The sequence below is a fragment of the Sus scrofa genome, chromosome 13, assembly GCF_054392235.1.
Source record: "Sus scrofa isolate SSC_HxYL_T2T_F1_AM1 chromosome 13, Sscrofa_HxYL_maternal_Yorkshire_Landrace_v2.0, whole genome shotgun sequence".
NCBI classification, from domain to species: domain Eukaryota; kingdom Metazoa; phylum Chordata; class Mammalia; order Artiodactyla; family Suidae; genus Sus; species Sus scrofa.
Window position 1 is genome coordinate 59,148,245 of NC_139395.1, and position 24,572 is coordinate 59,172,816.

Below are 24,572 nucleotides of genomic sequence, written 5' to 3' on the forward strand. Positions count from 1 at the left end.
CTTTTGCAGGAAGGGAGATGTTATATACTCCTTATTACCTTTAAAAATATGTCTCCAACTTAATTATGAAAGTCTTTCTTAAATCTAACAGTCATCTCACTTTTTCCTTAAATAAATTCATTTTAATTCTTTGGAAGACATTGAGAATCACATCTCAGCTTTTCTTTTACTTCCTCTATCCTCATCCCTTTAACTTTCTCTCTTAACAACAATTACTACCAAAGAACTTCAGCAGCCCCTCAAATGTGGCATTGGAAACTGGAATTTGAACTGAGCGAACCTCTGGATCCAGTGAAATTTCAGATCTCAAACTAAAGTTCTCTCAATGATAACAACGTGAGTAAATGGCTAAGTTAACTTATTCAGAAGGCTCCTTGGCAAAGTCTCAATGTTTGTATTTAGATATGATGAATGTAACAGCTTTCAGGCAACCCCTTGGATAAAGGGGAAAAGCAAATGAAATAAATATTTTTTCATTCTCCTTTCTCTTAGAAATAAATTTTGTAAGCTTGGCTTTAGGGGCACGGAAGTTACCAGAAAGATATGTGTGTATGTTTAAAATGTTAAGCAACTTCATGCATGCACTAGTATTGGATAAATATTTGAAATTTGGAGTCAAATCTGCAGTCCCTCCAGCAACCTGCTAGTTTATTTCAACTTCAGTTTTCTTATCTCCAAAATGATATTAACAGTATTTATCTGCAGAGATAATGCATACTGATAACCATCCCTAGCATAAATGTTAGTCACTGCTATTATTACTAGCTTTTGTAATTAACCTTCTGGCCTTAGCATCTGGGATATAGAAACACCACGTGTTTTTGAGTCAGGTGGTTACAACATCCCGAAATATTTACATCACTGAGTCCACTATATGACTTAGTGTAGAAGTCTGTTTTCTTAGTATCTAAATTGACATGGAGCTCAGTGCTGTCTTTGAGGGTCTGGAATCTTTCTATTTGTTTCTCTGAACATAATCACCCTATGATGGAGTGACTCAAGCCTCTCTTTTAAATAGTCTGTAATGGTGAGATTCTTTTGGAAAAATTGCCAGGGAATGGATGGGTGGAATGAGTTTGCAAACATACCTCAATCCTGCCTCCAACTTAAACCACAAAGGTGCGGAGTAGGTTACTGGAGAGACAACGTATTCATTCAACCCAATAATGAGAGGAGGTGGTTTGAACAACAACCAAATTGATGTGTAAAATGGGGTTTAAATTTTCAATCTTTAATGTCAGAGAGTCCTGGGATCAAATCTCAGTCCTGCCACTTAGTGTGTGATTCTAGGCAGGTTACTTAGGCATTCTGTGCCTTAGTTTCACAATACATAAAATGAAAAGAAGGACTCCTCTCATTGGCTTGTTGCATGAAAATGAGATTATCTGACATGCCATAAGCACAATCCAAATTGTTATTATTACATCACTGTTATTCTTGTTGTTTTCTGGAAATACTGGGGAACCTTGTACAATGTGCCTTTAACACTTTCTCATTCTATGTCGATAGGGAAGAAGACCTCCTTTGCATCCATGGTTGTTATAAATGCTGCTTGCTAAATATTTCTAGTTCTCCTCTCTGTTGGGATCATGGTAAGGCTACACTTTCTTGTTTCTTTGTGGTTTGGTGAGACTGGTGGTTTGTTGTGGAGCAAATGTTGTGAAACTTGTGATATAAAGCACTGAATTGCTGCTTCAGACACACCAGAGTACTCTATTCTATCATGGCACCCATGACATTATAAATGTTGGCTGTTCCATCAGCCTGAGCCTCTGAGTACCTTTGAAGTCCAGAGTCCTTCTGTCACTCCACAATGGTCACATAGCATGAGCAAGAAACAGATTCTTGCTTTTTTTAGCCCCTGAGATGCTGGGGTGATTTGCTATTACAACCTATGTAGCCAACTCTGACCATACCATATCTCTAACTGATGGTCCAGGGGTTTTCAGTGGGTTGTAATTTCTGCCCTCCCCTATGGGACATTTGGAGGCATCTGGGGACATTTCAGCTGTCATAAATGTTAGAGTGTGTGTACTACAGGCATCTAGGGCCAGGGATGAGGGAAACATCCTGCAGTGCACAGAACAATCCCCCAAAAGAATGAAATGTCTTGCCAAAAACACCAATAGTACTCGAGTCTAGTACTGAACCTCCCCGAGACCCTCATACTCCCCATGCTCTTAAACCCGATCCCCACATACAGCCCCATCATCAGAGAATGCACCCATACAGCCTATGCATGTCACAGGGACCATGTTCATTCTTACCATATGCGATTACCTGCGACACTGAGCCACACTAGGACCAAAGCATTCTGCCTCAAGGATTCTGCCAATCATTCTTGCAAAGGGTACCCCTGGGGCTGAGCCAGGCTGGAAGTCCAGACACTGCAGGAGAAAACAGCCATCTTTTTTCTGAGGAAACCTCGTTCTGTTCCTCTATCAAAGCTGCCACGGTTGCCAATGAGTTATACACTGGCCTCACTTCTTCTGGAAAAATTACAGAAAAATCCCTAGTCTGGCTCATTAAACATTTCAGTGTAAAAGTGGAAAGGAATGGAAATTTGATGTAGGTATGAGATGTTCATTTGGGCCCAAGCTTCTAACAGTCTGATACCTGTGGTCAAAGCCTCAGGTGGCATATTAATTAACCTCCTTCAAAGAGGCAATCATATTTGACAGAGGTGTAAAAATGACAGGCAAGGTAGGTACCAGGACCAGAACCCAGACCTTCTGCTGACTCCCAAATATTCAGTTTTTTCTAATACGCATCAGAAGGGGGAAAGGCTTCTTGAGTGAATGATGGTGATGGAACTAGCTTGTCCTTGAAAGTCTGGTGGCCCTGTGCACAAAGGGCGTGTATCAGCCACTTTCCAGGTATGAAGCATGGAAGAAAGGGAAGGGAAGTGACAAAAACCAAACATAAAGGTCACTATCATTTGTGTGATTGCAACTCAATATTTTCTTAACTCCCAAATTAGGTACTCTATACTTGTCACTACAATGTATTAATAACTGACACCCCAAAGATGGTTTGCTTTGTTGAGTGCATAATCTCAAATCTCAGCACAGCAGAGTCCCCTCCCCTGGGACAGCTCTAAGTCCCTGAAAACTATTCAAAGGATGGTGATTCCAAGTGGCACTAATTTTACAAAGCAAATAATCATAATAGGAAATAATAATACAGGTTTTTTCCCAACATATATTTATTGAAGCCTAATATGTGTGAGGCACTGGTTAGAGAGGAGACATCAGACAGGTTGGGTTCCTGCCCTCAGAGAGCTTACTTCTTGAGGGGGGGGTAATGATAAGTAAAATAATTATGGATGGCAATTTGCGCCAGAAAGGAAAAAAAACAAACAAAAAAAAACAGGGTGCTGAGTTTAAAGAATGGTTTGAGGTCTATTCTGACTTATAGTCCTCAGACTGTTTCTCTTTTATGTTTTTTGATAATCTAAATCCTAAAGTGTGTTAAAACAATTTTTTTAAAGTTGCAAATGTAAGATAGCCAATAGATAATCAGGTTTCCATAACAAAGATTAAAGTTACACTTCCAATTAACTTTCATAAAACAGATATCAGACCACTCTAATCTAACTCACTACTTTGCATGCATGTGTGCACGGCTGGGGGTCAGCCATCTCTACACAAACAAAGACGCTGGTGTTGGACAGAAAATGACTGAAACCATGCTTCATGATTGAATCTAATTAGCAACATAGATTAGTTACATAGAAATGTAACAAAGGGAATGATGCCAGAAGACATTCATGGATGCTTCAGAAATTGACGAAACTTGCCTGAGAGCTGAACCTAAGGTTTTAATTTTTGGTCTGATTATTTGTTAACCTGCAAACTTTGAAGGAACCTAATTAAAGTCAATGAGAAATAATCTCCATTTAAAAAGTCTTAAATCCATGTTTTTGGGCAGAGCTCTTGTGCTTTTTTTCCCAAGTTCATGTCATATATCAATTCAAAATTCAAATGAAAAAGCCCTTATTAATAATTTTGTTTCTTCTCTTTCCTTTATTGCTCTCTTTCCCTCTTATTTTATGAGGCATAATATTTATTTTGATGCATATTTTATTCATGAGGCATACATATTGTAAAGTGTAAAGTGCAGAGCTTGGTTAATATTCATAGACATGCATCATGTAATCATGACCCAACTCAATATATGGAACTGTACTATCCAAAAGAACTTGGTGTGATGATGGAAATGTTCTGTCTGCATTGTCCATTTTGACAATTACAAGCCATATGTGGCTACTGAGCACTTGAAATGTGGCCAGTGTGAATGAAGAATTGAATTTAAAATTTTGTTTAATGAGGCTGATGGCTGCCATTTTGGATATTATAGTAAAGGGCATTTCAAGCATTTCAGTACCTTCGAATCAATACCTACTCAGTTACCCCTCCCCACTCTGCTGACGCAATTACTATTCTGCTTTCTATCAACGTAGATGAATATTTCCTGATCTTGAATTTTATCTAACTGAAAATAGTGGAATATATACTCTTTGGGTTTGGATATATTCTCTCAATAATACCTGTGAAACCTATCCTTTTTGTTGAATATACCACCAGTCTTCTTTTTAAATTGCTTGAGTATTACATTGTATAAATATACTATAGTTTTGTGTATCAATTCTACTGTTGATGGATATTTGGATTGTTTCCGCTTTTTTGGCTACTGGCAATGAAGTTTCTATAAATATTCTTGGCAAGATCTTTTAATGTGCAAATATACTAATTTCTTCTGGGTATGTACCAAAGGATGGAAATGCTGAATCTTATCCTCCCAAAAGCACATATAAGAAATCTAGTACTGTCATTAAAATAAAATTTTACTTTTGGATTACAGATATTTTTAAAGAGTACAGTAATACTTTTGTGCTGGCCAAGGGAATGTACACCTGATTCAAGCACTATTTTGCAATATCTAATAATTTTAAGAGCAATTACCTTATATCCCAGTAATTATGCCTTTAGGTATGTTCCTTGGAGAAATTCTTATACATGTGTACAAGGAAACGTGTAAGAATAACATAACAGCAAAAAAAAAAAAAAAAAAAAGGAATTCTTTTATTTTTTGGCCACACCCATGGCATGCAGAAGGTCCTGGGCCAGGGATCATACTTGTACCACAGCAGCAACAATGCTGGATCCTTTACCCACTGAGCCATTAGGGAACTCCATAAATGGAATGTATTTATTGAGTAAACAAAAAATATATCCACAAAGGAATGTCATCCAGAAAAATGAACAAATAGAGCTACATGTATCACTATGACTGAATCTTTCAATATAAGGATGAGCCCAAAAAAACAGTGCCAAAAAAATTACTAAAGACCTACTAAGGAAGGATATATATGAATGTATTAAGAAATGCATCATAAGGATAAACAGAAACAGAATGGTTACTCTATGGTTGGGGCAGGATGAAAGATTGAGATTTCAATTTTACTAATGACATTTACCTTTAGCTGGGTAATAGGTATGCAGGTATAAATGTCATTATATTTCATACCTTTCACATGTCTTAAATACTACCTAATAATAAGGAAAGAACTTGTCAAAGTGGTGGAGACTGCTAGGCATGCCTTAGTACCCATGCCACTTTCTTCTTACCAGATCTTGAAGCTCTTATTCCCCACAAAGTTTTAGCTGAGCACATGCATGCCCAGCTAAAACTACACTTGTCAGGCTTCTTTGTAAAGACATGTGGTCATATAACTAGGCTCTTACAATGGCATGTGAATGAAGCTGAATACAATTTCCAGGTTACATCAGAAAAAGAAGCAACTTGCCTACCACACTTCCTCTTCTCATTTGGTTTAAAATGAATGTGTTGTTGGTGAGACAGCTTAAACCACGTGCATATAGACACCGCCCTGTTTTGCCCATTAAATGTCAGCTTCATGAAGCAAGGGATCTGGCCCGTCACTTTCACATCTGTATCCATAGTCCCTGGAACATTATCTTGCATGTGACAGGTTCAATTCATGTTGAATAAATGCATGATTGAACACTGTTTCATCACTAATGGTGTGCAGATCCTCCCACCAAAGAGATGGAGTCTATTTCTCCTTCTTCATACACACCTACATACCTAACTTCACTTTCACCTCACTATTTTATGAGGTTTTGCTGATTTTATTATAATCAAGACAGCATTTTTTTTTTTTTATTAAATTTTATTTTCCCACTGTACAGCAAGGGGGTCAGGTTATCCTTACATGTATACATTACAATTACAGTTTTTCCCCCACCATTTCTTCTGTTGCAACATGAGTATCTAGACATAGTTCTCAATGCTATTCAGCGGGATCTCCTTGTAAATCTATTCTACGTTGTGACTGATAAGCCCAAGCTCCCGATCCCTCCCACTCCCTCCCCCTCCCATCAGGCAACCACAAGTCTCTTCTCCAAGTCCATGATTGATTTTCTTTTCTGAGGAGATGTTCATTTGTGCTGGATATTAGATTCCAGTTATAAGTGATGTCATATGGTATTTGTCTTTGTCTTTCTGGCTCATTTCACTCAGTATGAGATTCTCTAGTTCCGTCCATGTTGCTGCAAATGGCATGATGTCATCCTTTTTTATGGCTGAGTAGTATTCCATCGTGTATATATACCACATCTTCCGAATCCAATCCTCTGTCGATGGACATTTGGATTGTTTCCATGTCCTGGCTATTGTGAATAGTGCTGCAATGAACATGCGGGTGCATGTGTCTCTTTTAAGTAGAGCTTTGTCCGGATAGATGCCCAAGAGTGGGATTGCAGGGTCATATGGAAGTTCTATGTATAGATTTCTAAGGTATCTCCAAACTGTTCTCCATAGTGGCTGTACCAGTTTACATTCCCACCAACAGTGCAGGAGGGTTCCCTTTTCTCCACAGCCCCTCCAGCACTTGTTATTTGTGGATTTATTAATGATGGCCATTCTGACTGGTGTGAGGTGGTATCTCATGGTAGTTTTGATTTGCATTTCTCTTATAATCAGCGATGTTGAGCATTTTTTCATGTGTTTGTTGGCCATCTGTATATCTTCCTTGGAGAAATGTCTATTCAGGTCTTTTGCCCATTTTTCCATTGATTGATTGGTTTTTTTGCTGTTGAGTTGTATAAGTTGCTTGTATATTCTAGAGATTAAGCCCTTGTCAGTTGCATCATTTGAAACTATTTTCTCCCATTCTGTAAGTTGTCTTTTTGTTTTCTTTTGGGTTTCCTTTGCTGTGCAAAAGCTTTTCAGTTTGATGAGGTCCCATGGGTTTATTTTTGCTCTAGTTTCTATTGCTTTGGGAGACTGACCTGAGAAAATATTCATGATGTTGATGTCAGAGAGTGTTTTGCCTATGTTTTCTTCTAGGAGTTTGATGGTGTCCTAAGACAGCATTTTAAGATGGAAAAGCAATGCCTATTTGTCTCAGAGCTATATAGTGAAGCAGGTAGAGCTTCTCAATGACAAAAGGATCAGAAGAGAAAATGTCCTTTTCTCTGAAAGGCATTTGAAATAATGGGAAAAAGCTGATGACTCTCCCAACTGCTAACTGAGAACATTTTCAAACTTATCTTCCTATATTTGCCAATGGTTTCCTGAGAACAAAGTACTTCCACATTTAAAAATTGTGCTTCATGTTTCATGTGTAGAGGTCAGTGACCTTTAGGTTCAATGCCCTGTTACATGGTTTTTATTTTTATTTTTACTACAGCAATACAAATATTATTTTTACTACAGCAATAAAAATTATTATTGCCTATTCATTAAAAGAAGCAGGTAAAGGATGTCAGGCATATATTGGTTTAAGAGGTTCAACACTAGCATGGATTAAAAATAATGATGTCAACAATATCTGTGGTATATTTAACGGTGGCCACAACCCTTCACTTGGATTATGGCCACACCATTTGGAAAGTGACTGTGAAGATCCTCCCACCAAGAGATGGAGTCTATTTCTCCTTCTCTTGAACCTTGGCTGAACTTGTGACTTACTTTAGCTAAGAGAAGTGACAGTGTGACAGTTCTGAACCAAGACTTCCAGAGGCTTTGTACTCTGCCATCCTCTTGCTCAGTACTCTGTCCAGCAGCCTCGGGAAAAAGTCCACGGAGTCCATGGAGGATAACTGTGTCATCTCAGCCCAAGTCATCCTAATCAACTATTATCAACTCATCCCTAAAGAGAACAAAACTCCCCACCAGCTGTAGAGCTGACAATAAACACATAAGTGAACCCCAAATTGGAGAAGGTTCCCAGCTCATTTGTAAGCTTGTGAGCAGTAATAAATGCTCACTGTTTTAAGCCACTGAGTATGAGGGTTGTTATGCAGAAGTGCCAGTGGATACAGGCATCATGGCAACAGTAAAATAAATGCACCTCTTAAAGACAAGAGCTTTGCAGGTTTCAATCTTTGAAAGGTAACATCCTTAACTAAGTTTGGCTTTTTAACAAATGGGGATTTCAGACTTCTGTTTACTTGTTCAGTTCCCCCAAGTTATTCAAACTCTACTCTCACTCTTGGATAATGAGAAAAGCTATGCAGCTTTATTTCTCAAATATAAACCCCAGCCAACCAATCTTCTTCTTCCCATTTTCATAGGAGGAGTCCCTTAAAGTTAACACATTAGCATTGATGCCAGAAAGCCAGAACATCAGTAAAGTCTTGAAAAGTTCAACTCAGATTGAAAACAGAAAATGAGAGGGGCAAAAGAGGAGATTCTGTAAGGAGTTGAAATAATAAGGAAAGTTTAGAAGTTAATATCGAACCTCACTATACTTGACATTCTACAAGACACAGTTACACAGTATATATCTTACTAAAGATCTGCTACTTATAAAGTACACTTGTTTTTCAAGGTCACTTGTATTAGTCAGCTATTGCCCTGATAAGGCTGCATGACAAATCACTCCCAAACTCAGTAACTAATACAAATAAATGTTTGTTATCATGTTCATGGGTCTGTGAGGGGTTCTGATCTAGACCAGCCTTAGCTATAAAGTTTACATTGTGGGTTGCATTAGACTGAGAGTTAGCAGGGTTGGGTTCTACTCTGAGTTTAGTTAAGTTTGGTTCCATGTGAGGCCCAGGCTGGACTAGTGTTCAGGAGTGAACCTGAAATATGTACTTCTCTTGGAAGATCACCAAAATGCAATGACAACAAAACCACATATATAAGGACATTTCAGGTTCTCTGCTCTTCAACCCTGCTAACAGCCTGTTGACAAAGTTCAATGTGACAGTGGGGTCTAAAGTTAAGAGATGGATATGCTTACTCAAACCCATGAAAAATGGCAGGATGTTTAATTCTAAATATAGATGAGTAAAGAATTAGAACAATTTATTTAATCATCCATGTTATATTTTTTAATGATTTTAATTTTTTCCATTAAAGTTATTTACAGTGTTCTATCAATTTCTACTGTACAGCAAAGTGACCCAGTCACACACACACATACACACATTCTTTTTCTCACATTATCTCCATCATTGTCCATCATAAGTGACTAGATACAGTTCCCTGTGTTATACAGCAGGAGCTCATTGCTTATCCACTCCAAATGCAATAGTTTGCATCTATAACCCCAGACTCACAGACAATGCCACTCCCTCTCCCTCTCCCTTGACAACCACAAGTTTGTTCTCTAAGTCCATGAGTTTCTTTTCTGAGAAAAAGTTCATTTGTGCCATATATTAGGTTCCAGATATAAGTGATATCATATGGTATTTGTCTTTCTCTTTCTGACTTTCTTCACTCAGTATGTCTCTAGCTCCATGTTGCTGCAAATGGCATTATTTTGTTCTCTTTTATGGCTGAGTAGTATTCCATTTTATACACACACACACACACACACACACACACACACATCTTCCTAATCCATTCATCTGTTGATGAACATTTAGGATATTTCCATGTCTTGGCTATCATGAGTATTGCTCTGGACAAGGAAAGTTTTGTCCAGAGAATGGGATTGCTGGGTCATATGGAAGAATTAACATCATAAAAATGGCCATACTGGAGTTCCCATCATGGCTTAGCAGTTAACAAAACCGACTAGCATCCATGAGGATGCAGGTTCGATTCCCGGCCTCACTCAGTGGGTTAAGGATCTGGTATTACTGTGAGCTGTGGTGTAGGATACAGACATTGCTCAGATCCTGTGTTTCTGTGGCTTTGGCATAGGCCAGAGGCTACAGCTCCAATTGGACCCCTAGAACCTCCATATGCCACGGGTGCTGCCCTAAAAAGACAAAAAGAAAGACAAAAAAAAAAAAAATGGCCATACTACCCAAAGCAATCTGCAGCTTCAATGCAACCCCTATCAAATTACCCATGACATTTTTCACAGAACTAGAAAAAACAATCCAAAAATTTATATGGAACCAGAAAAGACCCAGAATTGCCAAAGCCATCCTGAGGAACAAAAACCAAGCAGGAGGCATAACTCTCCCAGACTTCAGGCAACATTACAAAGCCTCGTAATCAAGATAGTGTGGTACTGGAACCAAAACAGACATACGGACCAATGGAACAGAATAGAGAATCCAGAAATAAATCCAGACACCTACAATCAATTAATCTTCAACAAAGGAGGAAAGAATATAAAATGGGGAAAAAACAGTCTTTTCAATAAGTGGTGCTGGGAAAACTGGACAGCCACATGTCAATCAATGAAATTGGAACACACCCTCACACCATACACAAAAATGAACTCAAAATGTCTTAAAGACTTAAACATAAGACAAGACACCACTGAACTACTAGAAGAGAACATAGGCAAAACATTCTCTGACATCAACCTTATAAATGTTTTCCTAGGTCATTCTCCCAAGGCAATGGAAAGAAAAGCAAAAATAAATCAATGGGACCTAATCAAACTGCAAGCTTTTGCACAACAAAGGAAACCATAAAAAAATTAAAAAGACAACTTACAGAATGGGAGAAAGTAATTTCAAATGCTGCAACTGACAAGGGCTTAATCCCTAAAATATACAAACAATCTACACAACTCAACAGCAAAAAAAACCAACAACCCAACTGAAAAATGGGAAAAAGACCTGAATAGACATTTCTCCAAAGAAGATATACAGATGGCCAACAGACACATGAAAAAAATGATCAATACTACAAATTATTATGGAAATGCAAATCAAAACTACTATGAGTTACCACCTCACACCCGTGAGAATGGCCATCATTAAGGAGTCAACAAATAACAAATGCTGGAGAGGGTGTGGAGTAAAGGGTACCCTCCTATAACTGTTGGTAGGAGTGTAAATTGGTACAACCACTATGGAAAACAGCATGGAGGTACCTCAGAAAACTAAATACAGAACTACCATATGACCTAGCAATCCCACTTTTTGGCATATATCCAGACAAAACTTTCCTTGTAAAAGATACATGTTACCTTTATGATACAATTTCTTCACATCTCTGGTCTGTCACTGGACAAAAAAGGATAGTAGACATCTCAGATAATCTCTCTTCATTCAAGTCTAAACTGTAGCATTCAAATTCAACTCAACTAGTACCTCCTCTACAGAGTGGTTCCTGATCAATCAAAATTCCATTGTTATCTGAGATCTCCAAAGTCCTCTAGCTGTTGAGGTTTACATCACTGTTCCTCATTGTCATTAACTACCATGATCAAATCAGGCTAGTGCTCACTGAATCTTTAGTACAAGGCAGGCTCTTACATCTACCTGGTGGCTATCAATATCACTGCTTTATAGAGATGGTAATGAACTTGCTAAAGGGTTAATAGATAGTAGTAACTCCACCTGGATTGATACCCAGATGTGTCTATAAATGTGGTGTCTCTACCAGATCATGCTACCCCTATACATTACAACTGACTACTCTGTCAATATTGACTTTGTATTATGAAGAGATTTTGCTTGCATGTTAGTTTTGTTCCTTCAATTACAATGTATGCTTGAAGGCAAGGACTTTGTGTTTTTATGCTGCTTCACATTTTTCCTTAGCATGTTTTGATTAGTTGTTTGATTTCAGGAACTGATTTCAGTGAACCAGCCCAATACTAAACATAATTCAACAGAATGGAAATTTCCTAAGATGCAGGAATTAGAGTCAGTAATGGTGGCTAATAATAAGTAGCATCAACTATCTTACTAGTTGGATACTATCATTATTCTCATTTCATTCATGCAAAAGCTGAGGCTGAGAGATGTTAATTCACTGGCTCATGAACAACATAGTATGGAGCAGAGCCAAAAAGCAAATCTAGGAGTTCCCGTCGTGGTGCAGTGGTTAACGAATCTGACTAGGAACCATGAGGTTGAGGGTTCGATCCCTGGCCTTGCTCAGTGGGTTAAGGATCCAGCATTGTTGTGAGCTGTGGTGTAGGTTGCAGACACAGCTTGGATCTCCGAGTTGCTCTGGCTCTGGTGTAGGCCGGTGACTACAGCTCCAATTTGACCCCTAGCCTGGGAACCTCCATATGCCACGGGAAGCGACCCTAGAAAAGGCAAAAAGATAAAATAAATAAATAAATAAATAAATAAAAATTAAAAAAAGCAAACCTAAATCTCTGTAACTTTAGAGTCCTCTTTTTTATTTTTTACAACTGATGGCATTCAATGTTTAATTTCTGTACAATATTAAATTATAACTATACTGAAGGTTTTTAGCTGTGAAATTATATAAAGGTAAACCCTAATCATGGACAAAACCTTGGCTTGAGCAACAGTAATAATAAATAATTCATGATAATAGTAAATAATGACAGTTTAAATTTTCTTTTAAAAAGGTATGTATACGAAGCATGGTGCTAAGTGATTTTTTCATTATGTTATCATGGCATCACAATAAAGGCAGTAAAACACATTTTGTGTTAATCCCATTATATAGATGAGTACATTGAGGCTTAAGGAAGTTAAGTGACTTGTCAAGATGTACAGTGGTGACAGAAAGTCACTGTTGATTTCTTTGTTTACTAAAATGTACTTTTATAAAATCAAAAAGAAAAAAAGATTGCAATGAGTCTGGTATGTTAAGAATCTAACAACACACACCATCATTTCTCACTGTTTGTAGAATGGATGAGCTAAGGTTTATACTAAAACCTTTTGGGTTTAGGAGTTCCCGTCGTGGTGCAGTGGTTAACGAATCTGACTAGGAACCATGAGGTTGTGGGTTCGATCCCTGGCCTTGCTCTGTAGGTTGGGGATCCGGTGTTGCAGTCACGGCTCAGATCCCACGTTGCTGTGGCTTTGGTGTAGGCCAGTGGCTACAGCTCCAATTCAGCCCCTAGCCTGGGAAACTCCATATGCCGTGGGAATGGCTCAAGGAAAGGCAAAAAGACAAAAAAAAGAAAAAAAAATAATAATCCTTTTGGGTTTAAAAGGTAACATCTTGGATTCATAGGACAACTTTTTAGAAAGTAAAAAATTCTTTCTGATGTGATACATTATTTAACTCAGGGGTTAACACACTGCAGCCCCTGAGTCAGATCCACCAGCATCCTGATTCTCTAAGTAAGGATGTACTACTAACACAGACAGCCATGATGATTCCTTGCATATTGTCTATGGCTGCTGTTGCTACAGTGACAGAATCAAGGCATTGCTACACAGGCTGCAGAGCCCACGAAGCCTAAAATATTTACCAACCCCTGGTTTAATTCTTCATTTAAAACCCATGTACTGTGAATGTTTATGCATACTTTTGTGGGTGTTCTTTCTACAAAGAATGTTATGCACACTTTTGTGGTGTTCTTTCTCCAAAGAACAACTTTGTTCTAATTCTGGGGTTCCTGGGCCCTGGAAGAAGATGCTCATGATGGGGACATGAAGTAGTCACCTTTTCAAGTCATCCAATTGGCTCAGTCACACACCAGCAAAGACAAGACAAGACAAGGCAAGCGTTTTCTGTTCTTAACCATTCGCCATCACTACGAGGCTTGAAGTATGTTTTTGAAAATGAAATCAGGATATATTTGTACTGACATAGTAGAGGCTAAATAAGTGAAAACAAATATAAACCCAATCAGTCACCACTGAATAAAGACACACCCATTAGAATCATAATAAGAAAATATAGAGAACTGAGTTGAGCTTCAATTGACCTTTCTTTTTCCTCCAACAAATTTTAGGGAAATAAAGAGCAGGCTACACAAAGACTCTTAAAAGGCTAAGTAAAACACTCATAGACCCATCTTCCAAGAAATACGCAGGATCAATGAAATTTCTACTCTCCAGAACCTTCTGTAACAAAGGAAAATCACCACTATTTTCAGCAATTATGTTAAAGAGCTGATTTTTTAAAAATGAGAATTGCAATGTATATTTCAGGTTCTCTCTTGGGGATTTTTTTTGTGCATATTTTTTTTTTTTTCCACACAGGCAGTATGTGGGAATTCCTGAGCCAGAGATCGAACCTATGCTACAAAGCAGCAACCAGAGCCACAGCGGTAAGAAAGCAGGAGCCTCAACCCACTAGGCCATCAGAGAACTCCCAAAGAGCTGATTTTTTAAAGTCATAAAACCTTGAATTCAAATCCTGATTTTGCTACTGACTAGCTGTTTGACCTTGGAAAAACTGTTTAACTTTTCTCTCTTTTAAGTTGCTTATTAAAATGTAGGTAAAAATATCTAGCTTACAGGCTTATTATGAGGATTAAATATGATAATATATGTAAAGTACTAGGCTTAGTGCATAGCACGTGGTCAAGGCTTCATGTTGGGTGCCATTATTACTGTTTAAACTGGAGGTCAGAACACAGATGAGAGGTCTCCCCTGAATCAAAGTCCACCATGAAAGACACTCAGAATCACTCACAAGCTGAGCAGAAAAGGGAACTATGATATTTCATGAATGTTTTCAAAAAAAGGTTAAAACAAAAAAGGTTTATGACAAAATTTAATCAGTGCACTAGTTTCTATTACCCAAGTTTCTGATAACTGCAGGTTTGAAACAGTGACGAAGAGAAGGTAAATTCAAATAATTACCATGGAGAATCTAGGCTTGTGAAATATGTCAGGCTTGTAAGATACCTCCATGTGCATAGCTGTATTAGCAGATTTATAACAACTTCCATAATGGGCTGAAAGGTGGCAAAAGAAAAAAATGTGATTTCTTCATGTCCTTTTCTGAATACCTCTTTAACACTTTTGATTACAATTCTCTGGTTCAATGCTTATGAAAGCACTTGGAATAAAAGAGAATATCTATGATTCCATTTTGGCAACAAAGGGAAGAGCTTTCTCAAATGTCTACAGCACTTTTGAGGCCCACATAGAAAATACCCAATTCCCTGTTCCTCAGATGCAGAATACCCACTGCCTCTCAATTTCAACTTTCCCTTGCAGTCTTTCTCTCCACAACAGCAGGTACAATCAGGTAGAAGTACCTGGCCATGTGTTCCAGGAAGAACTGATAGAGAAGTCAGAACTTTCTAGTGAGCCCATTATGAAAACTCATGAGGGGATCATCAGAAAATTGATGCTCAGGGAGATTAGTTATTGCTATCTGGCCCTGTGCCCTCTGTATCTTTCATGCCCTCTAATTTTGTTCCTGCTAACAGTCTTGAACATTCTCATGTGGTGTTCACATCTTGGTTTCTTTCCATATCCCCAAAATGGTGAAATTAAAATCTATCTGGCAAGCAAAGCCACTGAAAACCAGCTGTCCATCAAATATCTAATGGCTCTTAGAGTTGGCATGTGACTGCAGAAAGACAACATTTAACTTCTGAACTCTTTCTGCAACCCTGTGATGGAAGAGACAGGCTGAGTGTGACCAGAGACAAAGTTTATGCCTAGAGACATACCATGAACCTCAGATGAAACCCACTCTAAAATCAGAGAACTGGCAGGTAGATTCAGGTCTCAGATTGACAGGCTTGCTCCATTTCTATCCTTTGACTAACCAGAAATAAACAACCAAACACACACCTTTGTGGAATATGAGCACTTAAGCCTCAGGAGACCATAACTGCCTTGGAATATGCACTTACTGATTTAGTCAATATTTATTTGAACATTTATTTTATGCCCACCATTGTGCTAAGTTGGCCATATAATGGTGAAGGCAGTAGACATGGTCCTTGCTCTTAAAGAGATAATAAGACAGGGAGATAGATAAGTGAATGAACAGTATGCAATAATTTCAGACTGTGTGAAGTTCTATGATGGCAATAAACAAGGTACTATTAAAGAAAAAAAACATAACAAGGAGAAGCTTATTCTAGGCAGAATGATACAGGAGATTACTTTTAAATTGATGTAACCTTAAAAGGTTACATTTAAATTGATACTTAAAGAACCTCTAAGAAGAACACTGGTATAGGGGAAGAACACTTGTGGCAGAAACCCTAGGATGATCCCCAGTGAGTCATACCCTACTATAGTCACTTTACCTCAAGGGTGAAGGACTCTGTGACATGTTTCTAATAGTTAGCATATGACAAGAGTGAAGATATTTTGCAGATATAATTTAAGTCCTTAATCAGTTGACTTTAATAGAAAAGGATGATTATTCTGAGTGGAGCTAACTTAACCAAGCAATCTTTTAAAAGAGGATCTAGAGGAGGTCCCATCGTGGCACAGCAGAAATGAATCCAACAAGGAACCATGAGATTGTGGGTTCGATCCCTGGCCTTGCTCAGTGGTTTAGGATCCAGCATTGCTGTGAGCTGTGGTACAGGCTGCAGATGTGGCTCAGATCTGGCATTGCTATGGCTGTGACGTAGGCTGGCAGCTACAGCTCTGATTAGACCCCTAGCCTGGGAACCTCCATGTGCCTCCAGTGCAGCCCTAAAAAATAAATAAATAAATAAATAAATAAGGATCTAGAAATCACAGACTTGAAGTACCCGAGATCTTCTCTCTCTGTGTTGCTAGCTTTGATGACCTCTACAGCTACAAGGATATGAGATTCATCAGCAAGATGAAGAATCTTAGAAATGGATCCTTCCCTGTTGAGCCTATAGATGAGAACATAGCCCAGTCAGGTCCTGAATTCCAGTCTCATGAGGCCCTGATCAGAGAACTCAGTTGACTCCTGGACTTCTGATCTAAAATAACTAGGAGATGATACATGCGTATTCCATTAAGCCGCTAAATTTGTGGTAATTTTTACAAAGCGATACAATGAAAACTAACACAGTACTCCAAGCAGGAAAAGACTATAAAGTTATGGGGAGTTTCATTTTGGTGAGGAAGGAGGAAAATGGCCAGGAGGTAGACCATGGGTTCATTTATAATAAAATAGGAAAGGCTATGCATTACCCCAGTATCTGCCATGTGGTGCTTAGTACAGCAGGTACTTAAAATATCTGTTGAATGAATGAATTTATGAATAATGAAGGTACACTGCTTAAATAAAAGTACTTAATACTAGGCTTCCATTTCCACCCTCTCAGATTTTAAAACATTTCTTCAATATGTATTTATTGAAAGGCCATTGCATATGAAGAACTTATTGCTGTCAGAGGGGAGGGCCAAGAAAAGTGATTAAGAAATAGAGTCTGGCCAAGAAGTAAATTCTGACAGCAGATTACTAGAAATGCCTAGATTAGGAAAAAAGATATGTACTTATATAGCAATGAAAGACTCTATAATGAGGTACAGATACAACCCAATAATCCAGGTCACAGCTGAAAGCTGATAATTTGAAGTCTCTCCTCAAAGTCTAATAAACCATTTGAAAACCTGCCAAGTGTTAATCAAGTCCAAGGAAGAGAGCCTAGTAATAAGATAACCACACCACCAAAGGCCACATCTATGATGAATTGGAGGAAAGGAAAGGAAATTTTAAGTATGTTAGTAGTTCAGTATCTTGGGGAATTTAAAGATGTTTATAGATTGGAAAATTATATTCCGTGTGTCTCTAGTCAAATCTTCTGGATTATGTGAAAAATCTCTAGAAATTCAGAGAAGAAAAATGAAGAGAAGAGTGTCATCTTCCATTAGCTGGAGTTTGTATGTGATTCTTGCTGTCCAGGAAATGACAGCTGAGAAGAAGATTTAGGGTCATGCTATTGATGTTTCCAGGAGCTTCAGGTGGGATAAATAAGGGCATAGCCAGAAATGCTGTTCTCAAAGAGTAGAACTGAAACAGGAAGAAACAACTAAGTTTCTTAATTTGTATTCATCCATATCCCCTTGGACATTAGCTCGGTTGCTTCCTTAAAAAGGATTTATCTTCATTTTAAAATAGATAAAAGTGTAGATTTGCTGCCTTCTAAAACACACCTCGGCGGTGTTTTTCAAGGGGAAATGCCCACTAATTTTGAAACAAAGCAATTAAGGATAACTCATCAAGTTAAGGGGGGGGGGGTTAGAAGTTGCAGATATCTGGTATACCCAATTGGGATTAAATCACCTGCAGACGTGGAGGCCAATAGGGAAAAAGCAAAAATGGTGCTTCATATTTTTAAAACACATCATCATCATCTCTGCATTTTATGAAAACAGAAAGTGGGTCTGCATTAATCTCATTTCTCAGATGATACCATCCCTTCTCGAAGAGGTTATCCACTTTTTTTGAGTTAGGTTTAGAATTCAACTCAAATGCTCAAATAGCTACATAATTGACTGCTTCCTCTCAAGAGTTTAGGAAAATAAAAACAACACTGATTTCACAATAAGGATTTCCAATTATTTTACATGGATGATGACGCTGAGAATGAACAAGATCTTCCATGAGATAGTACCATGCAATCTCAAACAAAATCAACTTTAAAAAATTCTATGCTTAAATATGGAGACATTCATTAAGCCTCCCTGCTTTTTAAAAAATGTTTTGATAGACATGGTTCATTGTACAGCAGACAACTGATATGTAACTAATACAGTCACTCTTTGGTAAATATCATTTCTCATTTGAAAGGCAAAGTGCAGTTACTGCCAGCACCTCATTGAGAGATCACAGAAACCATCAGAAGCAGCACCAGAAATCAGATTACAGCTTACCCTAAAATGTGACAAGTATTCAAGGAAACATTTCTGGGTTAGGAAGTACCTATGAACTGCTCTGTCTGTAAGGGGAAGTTCACAAAAATAGCAAACAAAACAGAAGACAATATAAGCAGGGTGAGAATGAAAGTCATGTGATTTTCAGTTCTGTATCTTTGTTTCTCTGAGCTGACAGAGTTCTGCAGAGCTGAGTGTATTCTATGATAAAGTGAGTGAGTAAATCTATAAATTCTGAAACCCGATTGTAGGGCATGAGAAGTACAGTCTTCAGGTGAAATCTGTTTTGGTCAGTCTGGGGCTATTTCCAGGGGTGGTGTCAGACGGATCTACCCCATCAATGTCAGTATCTCAAGGCACTGGTCACCACAGCCAGGCCTCCTCATCACTGGTGGTATGATATGATGTAAGAGGCAGGATGAAGAGCATCTATCTTTCTTTCTTCCTTCCTTCCTTCCTTCCTTCCTTCCTTCCTTCCTTCCTTCCTTCCTTCCTTCCTTCCCTCCCTCCCTCCCTCCCTCCCTCCCTTCTTTCTTTCTTTCTTTCTTTCTTTCTTTCTTTCTTTCTTTCTTTCTTTCTTTCTTTCTATTTTTGGCCATATCCACAGCCTATGGGAGTTCTCAACAGAAACCTAAGCTGCTACAGAGACCACTCTAGATTCTTAACCTGCTGTGCTACAGTGGGAACTCCAAAGAGCTTCTATTTTAATGGTTAACGTTTCACTTTAACGCACTTTCATTTAAAAAAAAATCTAGTCCTCAAAGCTGTGATTTCACATATATCACTTCTAAGGATAAAGAGAGGATTAAAAAGTGAGTTACAAGTTGGTTTCATTAGGAATATTAAATAAATAATCATACAGGTAGTACTTGGAAATGGCACAAATCATAAAAGTGGTTTATCAATAGCTGAAGTCTAGAATACAATACTGAAGATAATTTCCTTTTCATCCTATTGTTTTGATAGTTTCTTTGTTGAGATTTATGCTATTTCTTTCTATTTACAAAATACTTCCATGACTAAGGCAGAAAATGTGGAAACACAGAAAACCTCAAATGAAACCATAAATATCAACCATAATGCTATCCCTAAAGATAAGCATACTTAAGATTTTATTTCTTATCCATCCTTTTTCCATAAAATGGGATTATGTCTTTAATCTCTGGTTCATAGCCTGATTTTTTCACTTAGAAATATCTAATGAACACTTTCCAATGTGATAAGCTTTCATCTTTAAAAACTATGTGAGTAGCTGAAGAGTATTATCTCATGTGGCTAAATCAAAAATCTAGTTAATTAATCTTACTGCTGAGAATTAAAGTTGCTTCCATTTCCTCATTGTAATATAAAATGCTTCAATAAATATATTTGGACTTAATATTCTTATACAATCTCTGAGTATTTACTTATAACAAACTCCTAAAGAGAGAGGCACTAGGTAAAAAGATGTGCCCTTTATAAAGGTGTTTTGTTGCAAGTTACCAGATTATTCTACAGAAAGTTTACAATATTAAATTAGTTCACCAGTAAATTATGAGAACATCCATTTTTATAACATTTGTAATATACTATTACTACCAATGTTATATCTCTTTTAAAATACTTTGTCACTACAATTGTATAAATCAGATTACTAAAGACATGGAACTTAAAAATAATCATATAGTTAGAATTATTTTTTTCTTTTCTGAATTACCTGCATATTCTAATTTCTCAGTAGTCCTAATTTCTCTTGAGGTGAACCACTGAAGCAATAATCAGATGTAGGTGTGAGCATAAAATGTAATACTAAATGCCTTAAGTATTTCTGTCCCAAGAAGTTTTCTTTACACTTTTTATAATTCTCTTTTAGTTAAGGAGACAATCATCATTTGGGGGAGAAAGGACATTATCCTTTTATGTTATTGTATTTTTTATTAACTCATAGAAAAGATCCTGAAAATATGAGTTGAATTAATTCACTTTTAGGAGGAAACAGTAAAATATGGTCTTGACACATCCGTCTTCAAAAAGTTCAAAGTCACTGAGCTAAGAAATGGCACAGCAGGAGATTCATTCCAATGATGCTGAGGTTTGAGTAAGAACAGAAAAACTGTAAGCTGTCACAATAAGAGGAAAAATTCATCCCTGTAGTTACTTTATGCCTTGCAGGTTTAGCAACACTTGAAAAGTGCTCCCTCCCCCTCTCCTCGTCTCTCTGTCTATATATAGTCTTTTTAGGGGGTACAGCATAAGGAGGTTCCCAGACTAGGGGTCAAATTGGAGCTGCAGCTGCTGGCCTACACCACAGCCAGCAGCAATGCGGGATCCCAGCCACATCTGTGACCTACACCACAGCTCACAGCAAAGCCGGATCCTTAACCCACTGAGTGAGGCCAGGGATCGAACCTGCGTCCTCATGCATCCTAGTCAGGTTTGTTACTGCTGAGCTATGATGGAAATTCCATGACTAGTTCTATAATTTTGAATCTTATTTATAATCCAATAAAGGTGGTTGATTATCAATGTTTTTGAAGCTAAGACAACCCATCTTCTTATGGTCAAAAAGCTGGTGGTGGTAGATGGTAATGTCACCTGCTTATACCATTCTACAAATGTCACATGAGATGCAGTAGTATTTTAATTAAAAAGAGTAATTACATTTAATTTCATATTGAGATTTATTTGAGAATTTCAAAATACCTGACCCATCAGAGAAACTCCCTACCTTCAGGGAGGCAATCAGAGCTCTGAACTGAAGTGGGCTGAGAAGAAAACATGGTGTCAGGAACGTGTTTGAATGTAATGTATATATGATATTATGAATAGACTCCTATTAACTAAAACATCCAGAAATTTGCAGGTAAGCTATAATGGATGATAACAACAGGCTACCTACCAGTTAAAACAATCTGACACCATCCATTTAGTAATTCAATAGGCATTTATTGAATACCCACTATGTGCCAAGAATTATTTCACACATTGGAAATATAACCAAATAAGGCAGAGAGATGAATTGCCACACTGGTGCAGCCAACATTTTGGTGAAGGGCAGGCAGAGCAGGTGAGACAGATAATAAATAGATTTAAAAAAAGGTAAATAAGAAATGGAAAGTAGCAGTACAGGCTTTGATAAAAATAGGACAGAAGAATGGGAAAGAGAGTGACTTAGTGAGGTGTGAGGCAAAAGAGAACTTTAGATGGAGTGGTCTTAGAAAACCTCTTGGAGAAGCTGACATTTAAGCTGTGCCAGGCATGCAAAGGCCTTGGCAAAGAGCATTCTAAAAGAGGGAAGAGCAAATGCAAAGATCCAGAACCAATTTGACGTGTGGGGGAACCAGAAAAAAGGCCAGTGCGTAAGCATACAAGGAGAACAGTATGATCAGTGCTGATGCTTGTACTGCCTCCAGCCTTAATGATGACTTGGGAGGTCATTCTAAGTATGATGAGATGCCACTGGAAGGTATTTGGCACAGAAGTGGCATGATCCAATTTCCAATTTAAAAAGGTCACTTTACTCATACTGCTCAGTAACAAAAAGCAAACAACCCAATCAAAAAACAGGCAGAAGATTTAAACATTTCTCCAGAGAAGGCAGACAGATGGCCAATAGGCACATGAAAAGATGTTCAACATTGCCAATTAATAAACAAATGCAAATCAAAACTATAATGATATACCACCTCACAACAGTCAGACAAAAAAGTCTATAAATAGCAAATGCTAGAATGGGTGTGGAGAAAAAGAAACCCTCTTACACTGTTGGTGGGAATGTAAATTGGTACAGTCACTACTGAAAACAATATGGAGGTTCCTCAAAAAATGAAAACAGCACTATCATATGATCCTGCAATCTCATACTTGGGCATATATCTGGAGAAAACCCTAATTCGAAAACATTCATGCACTCCAATGTTCATGGCAGCACTATTTACAATAGCCTAGACATGGAAACAACTTAAATGTCCACTGACAGGGGAATAGATAAAGAATATGTGGTACATATATAAAATGGAATAGCACTCAGCCATAAAAAGAATGAAATAATGCCACTTGTAGCAACATGGGCCGACCTAGAAATTATCGTATTGAGTGAAGTCAGTCAGAAAAAGAAAGACAAATACCAAGTGGCATCCCTTATATGTGGAATCTAAAATATGACACAAATGAACTTAACTACAAAACATGAACAGATCATAGAGAGAACATACTTGTTGCCAAGAAGGAGGGATGGATTGGGAGTTTGGGATTAGCAGATGCAAACCATTATATGATAGAATGGACAAACAAAAATATCCTACTGTTTAGCAAAGGGAGCTATATTCAATATCCTATGACAAACCACAACAGAAAAGAATATAAAAAAGAATGTATATACATGTATATAAGAATGTATACACGTGTGTGTATAACTGAATAAATTTGCCATAGAATAGAAATTAACACAACATTGTAAATCAACTGTACTTCAATAAAATATTTTTTTTTGTATTTTCTAGGGCTGCACCCGCTGTAGCGGAATCCTAGCCGCATCTGCAACCTACACCACAGCTCACAGCAACACCAGATGCTTAACCCACTGATTGAGGTCAGGGATTCAAACAACCTCATAATTCCTAGTTGGATCTGTTAACCACTGAGCCATGATGGGAACTCCTTCAATAAAATAATTTTGTTTAAAGATGGCAAAAAGACATCAGAAAAAAGAGATCACTTTAGTTGATGTGTGTTAGGTGTATTATTACCATGAGGCAAGAAGAGAGGCAGGGTTACCAGCTAGGGAGACAATGTGGTCATCCAGGTAAAAGATGTTGGTATCCTGAATTAGGGGGTAGTCATGAGGACAGGAAGAAAAAGCCTTAGAATCCTGTAGTTCTTATGTTAAATATTTAATGGCATTGTTCTGTGGCTGTCTGTTGACTTTTTGCCTCTTGCAGTAGACTTTAACTGTTACCATTTATAAAGTGCCCCATGTTGCTCTGAGCTTTATAGACATGATTTTTTTTTTTTTTTTTTTTTTTTTTGGCTATACTCCTGGCATGTGGAAGTTCTTCCATCAGAGATCAAACCCATGCCACAGCAGTGATAACCCTGGATCCTTAACCACTATACCACCAGGAATTCTGGTATACACATAAATACTTACAAAAATTGCCTCCCTCACAAGTAGGGAGATTAACTAATTCCCAAGACCTCAAAGTTAGTGAGGAGTCATATTAAGATTTATCTAGGTCTGTCGCATTCTAAGCAAGGAACAACTCTTAGCCAATATAGTTTACAGTGTCTGCATTTACAGTTTCTTTAGGGGCAGAGTTGGTGTAGGGAAATCAAAGCACAGCTAAATTTCTGTAATAGTTCTTAAAAGTAAGGGGCAGCAAAATGAACTAGAAGTGAGGGTTTAATTTAAAATGCAGATTTCTGGGCCCTAGCCTGAGAATGCAGAACCAGAGTCCCTAGGGTTGAGAACTATAAATGTGCCTTTTAAAAACACTACCAAGTGACACTCAATGTGAGTGGTTGTGAAGACTGCAAAGTAGGAACACAGTACATATTTGCTGAATAAAGAAATATAATGAGGAAAGATCTAGGATACTTCACTCATCCAAACTTTGAATCGGAGAAAATATAAACCCATTTTGGAGTTAGCCC

General features: G+C 37.8%; 1 protein-coding gene across 26 annotated transcripts in view; it reads right to left on the reverse strand.

The window, feature by feature from the left end:
* CADPS (calcium dependent secretion activator) overlaps nucleotides 1-24,572 on the reverse strand; it is a 502,621-nt gene that overhangs the window by 345,052 nt on the left and 132,997 nt on the right. The window lies entirely within an intron of this gene.